This window comes from Sylvia atricapilla, chromosome 17, assembly GCF_009819655.1.
Source record: "Sylvia atricapilla isolate bSylAtr1 chromosome 17, bSylAtr1.pri, whole genome shotgun sequence".
Lineage (NCBI taxonomy): Eukaryota > Metazoa > Chordata > Aves > Passeriformes > Sylviidae > Sylvia > Sylvia atricapilla.
Genome location: NC_089156.1, coordinates 2546332 through 2557882, shown reverse-complemented (window position 1 = coordinate 2557882; position 11551 = coordinate 2546332).

Genomic DNA, 11551 nt, shown 5'->3' with positions numbered 1-11551 from the left:
CATAAATGGGGATGGAGATGTGGATGCTTTGCATCATGACAGCCTTTCAAATATTCAGCTGGTAACCTGTGTCTGGCTTGAAGAGACAGAGACAAAAAGAGGCTGGGCTCTAATGCAGCCTGGCTGATGCATTAATTTTGTCACAGTGTTTGTGCAACTCTAACCATGGTTGGCCACATTCTGAAGGCCCGTCTCAGAATGTTACTCGAAGCTTGGTCCTGTCTGTCCACCTGCCCCTTAGTCCCCTCCCTGCTCTAACAACAGCATGAGGGAAATTAGCATCCGCAGATCTTGAGATATGGCTGAGACTGACTCAAGCTAATCTCATTTGGAGGGAGTAGCTGCTGAGTAAGGACTTCTGGATCTGGTCAGAGAGCTTTGAGAGAGGCTGGGTCAAGAGAAAATCACTCATATGGGGTTCAGCGTTACAGCTGCAGAATTGTCCCTGGGAGCAAAGGCAAGGACAGAAGTGCTGAAGTGTCAAAGGAGGGGTGCACAATGGCCTTTCCCTGCTGTCTGGCAGCTGGACAGGCTGCCACAGATCCGTGCTCCTGCCTGCTCTGCTCTGAGTGCTCTGAAAGGAGCAGCAGAGATAGCGGATTTGGAACCAAAGGATCAGTTCATCAGCAGAATGGCTCTGTATGGCTCAGTTTTCTCACACCTTATCTCTGAGAGTCAGAAGGAAACACAATCTGCAATTTACTCGTAGTGGGGATGAAACCAGGTGGATTGTTCTGAGGCAGTGGGAGAAGCAGGGCACACAAGTGGCTCCGAGGATGGCACTGTTACCAGGATACCCCTCCTCTGCGTGTGACCTGGAAATATCCTGCCACAGAGCAAATCCTCTTAACGAACAAACAATTGCAGGGGCAATCCAGCTGTCTCCCGGCTGTGCTTTAGCACTGGGAACACTACAATAGCATGGATAATAGGAGCTAATGAGAAACACACCAGTGCTCCACTTGGCTTCACTGAAGGAGAATGCCTGGCCAGCAGCTCTCTGTAGACTGAGATAATCCTGCCCTATCTGTGTGTGCTTTCAAAAGGCACAAGACAGCGAGTGGATGTACTTCTGTAGCTGAGATGGTCAGCAAGGGGAGGGGGCAGGAGTTTGCTTGGAAAAAACGGACTTTTCTGCCAGAGTCTGCATCTTCTGCTCCTAATGCAACCCTAGGAGAGAGTGAGGCAGTAGGTGAGCATGCAACACCTGGGAGATACCAATCTACAGGAGTGTCCCCACCTTTCTTCCATCTCTGCTGCAGTGTCAAGGACACCCGTAAACTTTACCTAGGGATAGATCAGCTCATGAGCTCACTTGGTCCAACAGAGTAGGAACTGTGGGGTTTCTCACAACGACCACAAGCTGGGGGTTTGAGACTTGGAAATCCCACCCCCGGGGACATTTTAGCACTTCTCAGAAGGATGTTATCTTGTTTCTAAACTGAATGTGGGGTACATGGTGCTGCCAACTGCATCTAGCTGGGTGCAGCATGACTGAGTTAATTTTACCAAAAATTGCTCCTAACACGAGAAATGGGGAAAAAGGAAAGCATTGCTATTCACTCCAATTCTGTGCTATAGGCAGACCTCTTTGTTGTCCCCCGAGTGCCCAGAAACGGGAATGTTTCCAGTTCCTTGTCTTTCAGGCAAGTAAAGAGAGCTCAGATCAGTGCCAGGACAGGAGAATAATTGTACTAGATCAGACCACAGGTCTCTTCCCACTGGGATCCTCAATTAGCAGTGGTTAATAGAGGAGGATGTTCATTGAGGACATTAATAACAGGGGGATCTAGGTCAGTGTGCTGCTGAGTCCTCTCCTTACCATCAGCCATCTGTAGTTCAGGAATTTCCTGAGATGTGGATCTCTGCATTTGATAGTCTTTTCAAGTTTTTCCCAAACCCTTTTTTGAGCCTGAGAAAATTTTGGGTATCCACAGCAACTTATGGCACTGTTCAGCTGTGTGAAGAAATATTTACTTTGTTCTGAATCTGTCACTCACTGTTTTCATTTGATGCTTTTGTAGCTTAAATATTGGAAGAAGCAGCAGGCAGTCATTCCTCATTCATTTCCTCTAAGCCACTCTCAGACAAACCTCTGCTGTTCCCCCTCTCATGTTTCCGGCTTGCAAACTGAAGAGTGTTGGACTTGCACAGAGACCATTTCAGCCCTTAGTTCATCCTTAACTAATCCCTGCCTCTCCTCTAGCCCTGCTGTAGTCTGTACTGCATTAGGACAGCAGCCATGGGGCTGCAGCTGCACCCTGGAGCTACCTGGGAGCACACTGAGTTTGTGATTGTGCTCTGGCTGCCAGCCCTCATTTGGATTTTTTTGATTTTGCTTGAGCCTTGAGCTGACCCTTTTGCTGAATACTCCTGCCTTGCTCTTGCTATCACTTGGCCCCCATGACTCAGTTTCCCTTTAGTAGGCCAGGGAGGAGACAATCGTTGCTCACTCCATTTATAAATTCACACTGTCAGTCGTGGTCAGAGATTTCCAAGGTCTCATTTCCATGGTGTCCATCCCTGCAGGGTCTGTGCATTGCTGAGTTGGGGGTTTGGGCTCCCGTCTCTGGCTGGGGGAGGTTCTGGCTTCCCCTCTGACACATCCAAAGGGGCTGCCTGGGTGAGCAGTGCCTGCTGTACCCCTGGGCTGGGTGTGCAGTGCCTGCAGTGCCCTGGGCTGGGTGTGCAGTGCCCTGGGCTGGGTGTGCAGTGCCCCTGGCAGTCGGTGCAGTGCCTGCTGTGCCCTGGGCTGGGTGTGCAGTGCCCTGGGCTGTCGGTGCAGTGCCCCTGGCAGTCGGTGCAGTGCCTGCTGTGCCCTGGGCTGTCTGTGCAGTGCCCCTGGCAGTCGATGCAGTGCCTGCTGTGCCCTGGGCTGGGTGTGCAGTGCCCTGGGCTGGGTGAGCAGTGCCCTGGGCTGGGTGTGCAGTGCCTGCTGTACCCCTGGGCTGGGTGTGCAGTGCCCTGGGCTGGGTGTGCAGTGCCTGCTGTGCCCTGGGCTGTCTGTGCAGTGCCCTGGGCTGGGTGTGCAGTGCCCTGGGCTGTCTGTGCAGTGCCCTGGGCTGTCTGTGCAGTGCCCTGGGCTGTCTGTGCTGTGCCCCTGGCAGTCGATGCAGTGCCTGCTGTGCCCTGGGCTGGGTGTGCAGTGCCCTGGGCTGTCTGTGCAGTGCCCCTGGCAGTCGGTGCAGTGCCCTGGGCTGTCTGTGCTGTGCCCCTGGCAGTCGGTGCAGTGCCCCTGGCAGTCGGTGCAGTGCTCGGAGCCGCAGCAGTCCCCTCGGAGCTGGTGGCCGGGGCTGGAGCTCTGTCCTTTCCCCGGGCACAGCCCGTGGTGCCGGCGCTGTGAGCGCAATTCCAATGGCCCCTGCCCGCTCCCGGGGCTGCTCTCATCTGTATGCTGGTCAAGCTGCCTTCGGATGACAATCCTAATTATGTTTGCCTTGTGTATGATGAAGGTTACATTTCTGACTGGTTTTGCCGGGCTGGAAGTGTAATTGATTAATTTAGTGCTTAAGAAGGGAAAGAGGATTAAGGCGGAGGTGAGGCTGTGCTGCCAGACACTGCGTCGACTGCCTCACACTTTCACAGCTTCAGCTTTTGTTTGCCTGCAAACCAGCTTGTCTGAGCTCCCAAGTTGTTATTTCTCGTGGCTCTGAGCTTGTTGGCAGATCCCAGCCTCCTGCTGGGAAGGGAGCTATAACTCTGGAGAGATGCACGCAAAGAGCTAGTGCAGGCTCCAGATTTCATCCCATTGTATCTGGGGGAAAACGCACTTGCTGTTTGGCCATGAGCTGTTCATGTGGGAGCTCTATATCCTAAATACCTGTAAGCTCTTGACTGAACAAAGCAGCAGACCTGCAGAAGGCCCATCTGTCCATGACAGTGCAGTTTGGGGGAAGAAATCCTCTTAATGACAACCATCAGGGGGATTTCTTCCTTGAAACTGGAGATGGGGAGCTACAAGACGAGCACAGCATCAGCTGGGCTGTACTCTTAGGGGCTGTCTGCAGCATCAGTGCTGGGGGCAGCAGCTGCACGCAGGCAGTCACTGCTGGGCCTCTGCATTTCATGGAGAAATGGTAGCAACAGCCCATGTAACATTCATTAGGTCTTAAACCTTTTACTTCTTGCAGCTGAGGCTCTCTTTGCAGCCAACAAGGCCCTTGGTGGTGTTCTGGGTCTGAGGCAGTGATGGGTTTTCAAAAGGACAGAGTTCTGCTACATAATTATGGACACTGGCCTGCTCGTTATTGGACAAATTAATCAAGTTCTTGCAGTGCCCATAAAAGCAGATTTGCTGGGCTGTATATTGCCTGCAGAGAGAATGTGAACCACCTGTGATCCTGTGGTCACAGTGAAATTGGACAGCACTGCTGTGAGCACAGGGAAGGTCAGCAGTCTGCTCCAGTGACGCATGGCATTACCTTGACTTTTAGCACAAGGAAATTCTGAGCTTCTGCTGCTTTCACAGTGAGTCAATTCAGGAACTGAGATGCGTGGAGGATTTCTGTTACCTCCATTCTGGGAGCACGCTGCACCCATTTCATTTAGATTAATTTCATCTTGATTAAATTAAGATTGCCTGTGAAGATACTGTAGGGTTTGGACTCACAGCCTTGTGCTGAACTGCTGCAGTGGCTGTAGTGCCTGGCAGAAAGGCAGGGCAGGCAGCTCTGAAAGCACCAGCAGAGATGTTCCTCACTGCTCTGGGAGCAGTGGGGCTGGCCAGACCCTCCTGTCCCAGGCAGAAGAGGGATCCCACACCTACACTGTGGGGTTTCTCTTCCAGCCCTGTTGGGGCTCTCAGAGGGAGGTGGTGGGAAGCTCTGGCTCTTCTCACATTCTGCCCCAGGCTCACACTTCCCCTCTCTTTCCTTCCACCTTTTGCACCTCTCCACTGCCACCTGGACCTATGTGTAGTTTCCAGACACCTTTTCTGCCCTTCCCAGCCCTCTGCTTTCCCCTGGCAGGGAGGGAAGGAAGGAGAGAGTCACTGGGAGCAGCAGGAGGTCCCCTTTGTAACACCTTGTGCTTCTGATCAGCCTGTAAAGGGGAGCAGTAGAGTTAGGAAACATAGCAGAGCAATGCAGTTAATGAAGCAAACGCTGGCAAGTGACAATTCCAGGGGCAGCCTATGGTCCCAAGGGGCTGCTCTTCTGTTCAGCCACCTGCCTTTGTTTGGAGCACAGAGGTGGCTCTTGCCTGCAGACGCTTTCACAAGGCTGATGGGACGTGTAAGGCAAGACCCTGGGACCTCTCCAGGTATTGCCATACATCAGACCATTTAAGAAGCTGATCTAAGGCAGGAGAAACATTGGAGGAAAGCCTTGCAAGGACTTAAAATGTACTTTGCCATGGAGCTCTTGCATTTCCAGCTTTTAAGAGGTAGAAATTTCTGACCTTATAATATGTCTCTCTGGAATCCCTTTTTTTTTTGTGTGTCATAAAAATATTTCTGAAGAGCATTTGGAAAACCTGGCTTGGAAACTCCCCAGCTGAAAGCTATGGGTTAGAGTTACAGTTTCATAAAAGAATTAAACCATCTTAAGCCTGTGCAGGAGAGGCTGAAGGCAGCACCTGGTGCTGCTAAGCTGCTTTTGGAATTTGAAACCACTAAGTGCACAGATTATACTGGCTCTAAGCATCTTAGCAAGCAGCTCTAAACCACTGAGAGCAACCACAGGCCCTCGGGGGAGGACCAGGCACTGGAGGCCAGGCTGAGGAGTCTGACCCGAGCAGACACAGTGCATGGAGGTGCTCCTGGCTGGTCTGAGGGGTGGCTGCAGGGGAAGCTCAATGCTCTCCACCACTGGCTCTGGCAGAGGGAAGCAGGTCCAGGCAGCACATGACCTGTGAGATGTCCTTCTGGTGAGGAGGATGGCTTCCCTGACTAAGACTTTCACGTTCTCCAAAGACCTCAGCACTTTTTAAAATGTGTTTACAGTTCATGGCAGATCTGGGAAAGCAATCAGCTGTTTTTTATTTCTTTTCAGTTTGACTATTTTTACTCCATTTATTTACAAAGATAAAAAGACATCTTTTGTCTAAAAACCCCAAATGTTTGAAGAGTACAAGAAGCAGAACTCGGAGTGGGATTTGAAGCATAAAAGGCTTTTCTGAGCGTTTCCTTCTTCGCCCAGGAACCTTTCAGGTTGTTACACACCAGTGAGCCAGCATTTAGATTTAGATGGCTGATCAGAAGCAGGTCTCCAAGTCTGTCAGTGGAAGCGGCTTCTCTGGCTGTTCTGCACTTCTCAGCCTCAGGACACTGCACTGGAGCTGTCCCCAGGATCTAGCATGAGTCTCCTTCCAGGTTTTGCCCAGGCCACCAGTGTCACCCCCTCCAGCCTTTAAAAGATAAGAGCCACTGAGCCAAACTGACCTACTGCCCTGTTTACACCATGGATGAATTTAGATTTTACAGTGCAGGCATCTGAATTATGTTTTGTTCTCTCACCTACAACACTCTGAGGGATTCCTCCTGCAGGGTTTGGCCCAGGTGGTCCCTAGCCCCACTGCAGTGTGCAGGGCAGTGCCACGAGCAGACGGACAGGAAAGGGTAGTGTGCTGGAAAAGCAAACAGGCTTTTCCTTGGAGACCTGTCTGTGTCATTAATACCTGGCATCACTGAGCTGCTCAGCACAAAAGCTCTTTTGGGCTTTGCCAGGTTCAGGTTTGGTTTGGATAACACCCATGTATGCCACTGGTGCCCTGTGCACAGAGCTTGCTGCTCTCCTCAGTGCCACCCTGCACATGGTGTCCCTCCTGCCCTGCCGTGGATGGAGCTGTTCCAGGCTGTCCTGTCAGAGCCTGTCATCTTCAGCAGAGCCATCAACTGTGTTAACCTTTGAAGTAAAGTTAATTTCAAATGTCAGAACAGCAGAGGTCAACACACAAACTTCCACCTTCCCATATTTTTGTTTTGTTTTGTTTTTGTCACCACAGAAGGTGCTTTGGCTTTTTCAGTGCTTACCACAGCAGTTTGTGTGGCTTAGCCCATGTTTGCCTCATCGCGTCACTGCACACAGTTCACTGGTAAGGAATTCCATCCACACCTTAAAGGAATTGAGGAAGATGAGGCTGGGAAGGCTCTGGGGTGCAAGTCCTGCCTCAGCGATTGCAGGCAGCAGTGCTGAGAAGGAATTAAACCAGGAGGAAGAGTGAGCAGCTTGAGAGGAGCTACCTTGTGACAAATGCTTCGAGAGCAGTGACTAAGTGCTTCCCTCCTTTGCACCGTCATCCCACAAGGCAAAGGAAAGGTGCTGGGGTGCCACTCCCCAGAACTGGCCTGAGCCCAGAGGACTCCTGATGGAGTACCTGGCCCCGGCTGTGTCCCTCCACACACCGGGTGTCAGGTGCTCTTTAATGTCCTGGGGACTGAGGACCAAGGTGCAGCCTCAGTCAAACAGGACAAACCCTCCCAGGGAGGATTTCTGCCCTCTTTTTGACACTTTGAGCCAAATACAGGGCTGCTCTGTGAACCAGGTGTATTCAGTGAGCCTGAGCTTGGTGAGGAGTAGCAGATCACACCCAGGAGGCAGGGGCATGGATGCCACAGCCCTTGCAGCGCTGGACAGGACTGTAAGGGGGTGCAGCCGGGCAGTGGCAGCGGGGACAGCCCGTGGAGGGGACAGCCCGTGGAGGGGACAGCCCGTGGAGGGGACAGCCGGTGGGATGGTGCTGCTGGCAGCGCATTCCCCATGGCAGCAGCCCCCGGTGCCGCCCGCCCAGCCCGGCTCCCCTGGCAGCGCCTCCCGTCTGTGCCATCTAGTGCCCAGCGCAAGAACTGGGACTGACCCAGCCTCTCACCCGCAGGGGAACGGCCCGGCTGCTCTGGAGAACAGGCTCTCCTCTCCCTGGGCCGGGCAGGGATGTGCTGGGAGGAGGACCCCTGAGATGCCGCACCGCCCGCATGGAAAATGCCGCTTAGCTCCAGGTAGGACCGCAGCGCGAGGTGTGTCCGCGGGGCGGCTGGAGGAGTGACTCCGCTCCGGGGCTGCAGGTGAGATGAGGCTGGGCCACACCTCGCTGCCAGAGGCTCCAGGTAGGGAGAGGAAGGCTGGAAACTCTTGGGAATCCTGCCTCTGCTTTTCAGGCATCGTGTCCCTGCGGCGTGCTCTAACGCTGCACACATGTTTTAAGGGATGAAAATAATGACCTCTGACTGGAATTCTCCTATTTGGACAGATTTCAAGGCTATTCCAAGGGAGCTGCAGTTAGCTGCACTTGAGTGAACAGCCTAGATTGAAAACACTTTATTTTTCGGTGTGTTGGACATAATCTTTGTTCTGTCATTTCTTAGGTAAGTTCCTTTTACTAAGTTGTTATTTTTTTCGAAAGTTTCCGTAGCTGTAGCTTCATTTGCCGGCTTTGATTCTTAACTCTGCCTCTGTCCTCGTTATCCTTTTCAAAGGAATACTTTTCCTCTTTACAGACCCAGTTTCATTTATAAGCTTTAAATAAGAGCCAATGAATCAGGAGCTAACAAACTCTTGCTTCCTTCTTGCTGCATTTCCCCTCCTCAAATCTTTGTAAGAGATTTTACAGTGGTGTAAGGAGCTTCTAACTCAAACCCATCAATATATATCTATCCTTCATATTGGTTTATCACAGCCAGGCATTACATATTTCTCTATATTGAATTTCATCAGCTATTATTTGCTCTGTTTCATGATGTTTTCAAGTTTTCCATAGCTGAAATTTTCCTGATGTCTTTTGCTTGCTCCCTATCTTTATCTTTACTATTTCATCTCTGGGCCACAAGTAAATACATTGAACACATTGCCTCTGGCATCCTTAGGACACTCACTAAGCTTTTTCCACGTGAAGTTTTGATCATTAATTCTCTTCTTGTAAATAGTATTGGATTAAAAATGATCACCTGATAGCTGCTGCCCAGCACATCCTGTCCATTACTTTAGGGAGTTAGTAGCAGAAGTATTCAAGGAGCACATGAGCCTATCTTTGTTCTTGGGATCACATCCAGTGTCTGTGAGCTCTGCTCCCCTTTGCTTGTGAACTCTCTCTGTGGCTTTGTCTCTCCAGGTTATATTGCACAGGCACATCGTGCTGGTTCTGAAATGTAAAATTTCCTACTGATCCTTTTTTTTTTTTTTTTTTTTTTTTTCATGGTGCTTAAGTGAGGCTGATTGCTTAGGAAGAAAAATCTTAGTAGACTTTTCAAATATGAAAAGGTAGCAGTGGCCCTTAGCATCTGGTAGGTAAGTGGCTGCAGTGAAAGCCTGGTGGTTTTGCAGCTGGCATGCTCAGAGCTCTCGTGGGTCTGCTATTGATCTTGGTATGTTCCTGCTATTGAAGGGACTGATCTTTGAAACTAGGCTCCAGGAAATCATTTAAGGATGTGTTTGCATCCTGCTGAGCACTGAAACTGTGAGGATTTCAGTGGGAAGGAAACTCGTCTTGAAAGAGACACAGTCTTTATCAGCTTTCCCTAATTAGCGCTGCATCTTCCCGGAGGTGATATTCTGCACAGCATCCCCTCGGCAGCAGGAAGCCAGTGCTGGGGGTAAGTCCTCACTTACCCAAAGCTCATCTGTGCTGTGCCCTGGGAGCTCTGTTCTGAGATGCCTGAGCTCGGGGGAGGTGTTTGCTGTGCTGTCCCACAGCTGTTTGCACACCCGTGGTGGCCCTTCTGCCATGACCAAGGGTTGCAGAGGCACAGCTGGTCCTCCAGCAGGCTCCCAGCTCCTCACAGGTCTGTAAGCTCTTGTATTGTTGTCTCTCAGGTCTTTGGAACTCAGTTTCTGGGGCTTCACACCTTCCCCTGTGTAATCCATTCCCAGGTCTGTTGTGTGCCACAGTCAGGCTTTAAAGTGTTTGGGTGCCAGCAAGAGTCCATTCTGTGGTTTGTTCCCAGAGCTGCTTAATTATCAGGGAAGCCCCAAATCTCTGTTTTGCATGAAAGCAAATGGAGACTTAGACAGGCAATGTGATTTATTGCAATCATTTAGCACCAGAAAGAGAAGAACCCCCCCTTCCCTCCCCACACCTCAGTGCTGTAACCCCAAGGCCGCTGCAGTGCCTTGGAGGGGTGCCCAGCTGTAACTGGGGGGTTTTGGTGTGGGGGGCCCCCCCTGAGCTGAGGAGGTGCTTGGCCTCACTGCATCACCTTCTCTCGTGGCATGACAGGGCTGTGCCTGGGCAGGGCTCAGCTGAGCCCGGTGCAGGAAGGGGTTGTGTGACAGCTGGATCCCCAAACGTCCATCCCAGCTTTAATTACACTGACACTGCTGCCTGGGTGTAATTAGCAGCTGAGAAAATCTGAGTGTGATTTTAATAAGCTGAGAGTAATGCAATTTGTCTTTTCTGTAAGAGATGCTTTGCAAATAAAAGCTGTAATTAAAAAGCACATGCACAGGGCAAACAGTGACTGTGGGTGTGTGGCTGTGCAGTGTGCCTGGCACATGGCCTTGGCCTGGCACAGGGGTCCCCCTTTGGGGCAGTCTTCATCCTGGGGTTCCCAAGAGAATGTAAAAACTGCAGGATTTGGCTCAACTGTGGCTTTTACAAAAGGCTTTTCCCTGTCTTCACAGATCCCCTTTGATATACTGTTGGGTTTTGATAAGTCTCCTGGGTGTCACCCTCCCCACTGCTTTTCATTCCTGTCACTATTGTGTTTCTGTGTTCTCACCCATGAGCCCAAATTAGCTCGAGGCTGGTGGGATCTCTGTGGCAGAGGCCAGGGTGGCATGGGGGGAGTCAGGAAGCCTTTTCAAGAGGAGCCAGCATTTCTGGTAGCGTCACATCTGAACAGCCAGACCAGGCTCTGGACTCTGCCTCTCTTTCCTGCTCCTTCCTGCTCTCCTAAAAAAAAAAAAAAAAAAATCCATATCTATAAAAAGATTATCTCTTTTTTCTAGTCTCTGTCTCTGCACAATTCTGCCCTGCCCTGCTGGAGTTCAAGGTTCATTTTTGGCTGTGGGAGCTCTCACAGGGGAGCAGCCCTGTTGAACCCCAAGGTCTGTTTCCCACAAAGCCCCATGACACATCAGGCTGACCTCACCGAAAATTGTTCCCCTTCCTCAGTGCTGTGGGGCAGCTGTGACAGGACAAGGTGGGAGACAGAGGCACAGCAGCTGTCAGAAAATGGTTATACCCACAGCATCAGAGAGCTGGATTTGTTGACTGACGTAGGGAAGGGCAGAGTGGGAACATTGCTCCAGCCTGTGGGAAGCTCTTCTGCCTCTGTCTGCAGGGGAAGGTGAGAGCCTTTCCCAGGGAAGACCACTCTGTCCTCTGCAAAAATCCATTTGTGCCTGATGGCACTGGCTCCTGTGTCTCTCAAAATTTAGGAGGTGTGTTTGTAGTGCCCTCCTCTTGACCTGTGAGCGACATTCTGATCTTTGTATTGCCTTTTTTTCCCATTTCTCTCTGGGAAGGTCAGGGGATCAAGGGGCTCGGGTCAATAGAGGCGGGTTTAAGCAGCTTTGTGCTGTGCCATGCAGGTGTGACTGGCCCACTCTGCCAGCTGATTGCAGCCCTGGCACGCTGGGCAAACAAATCAAGCCTTCCCCAGGGATCAGGTGGAAACGTG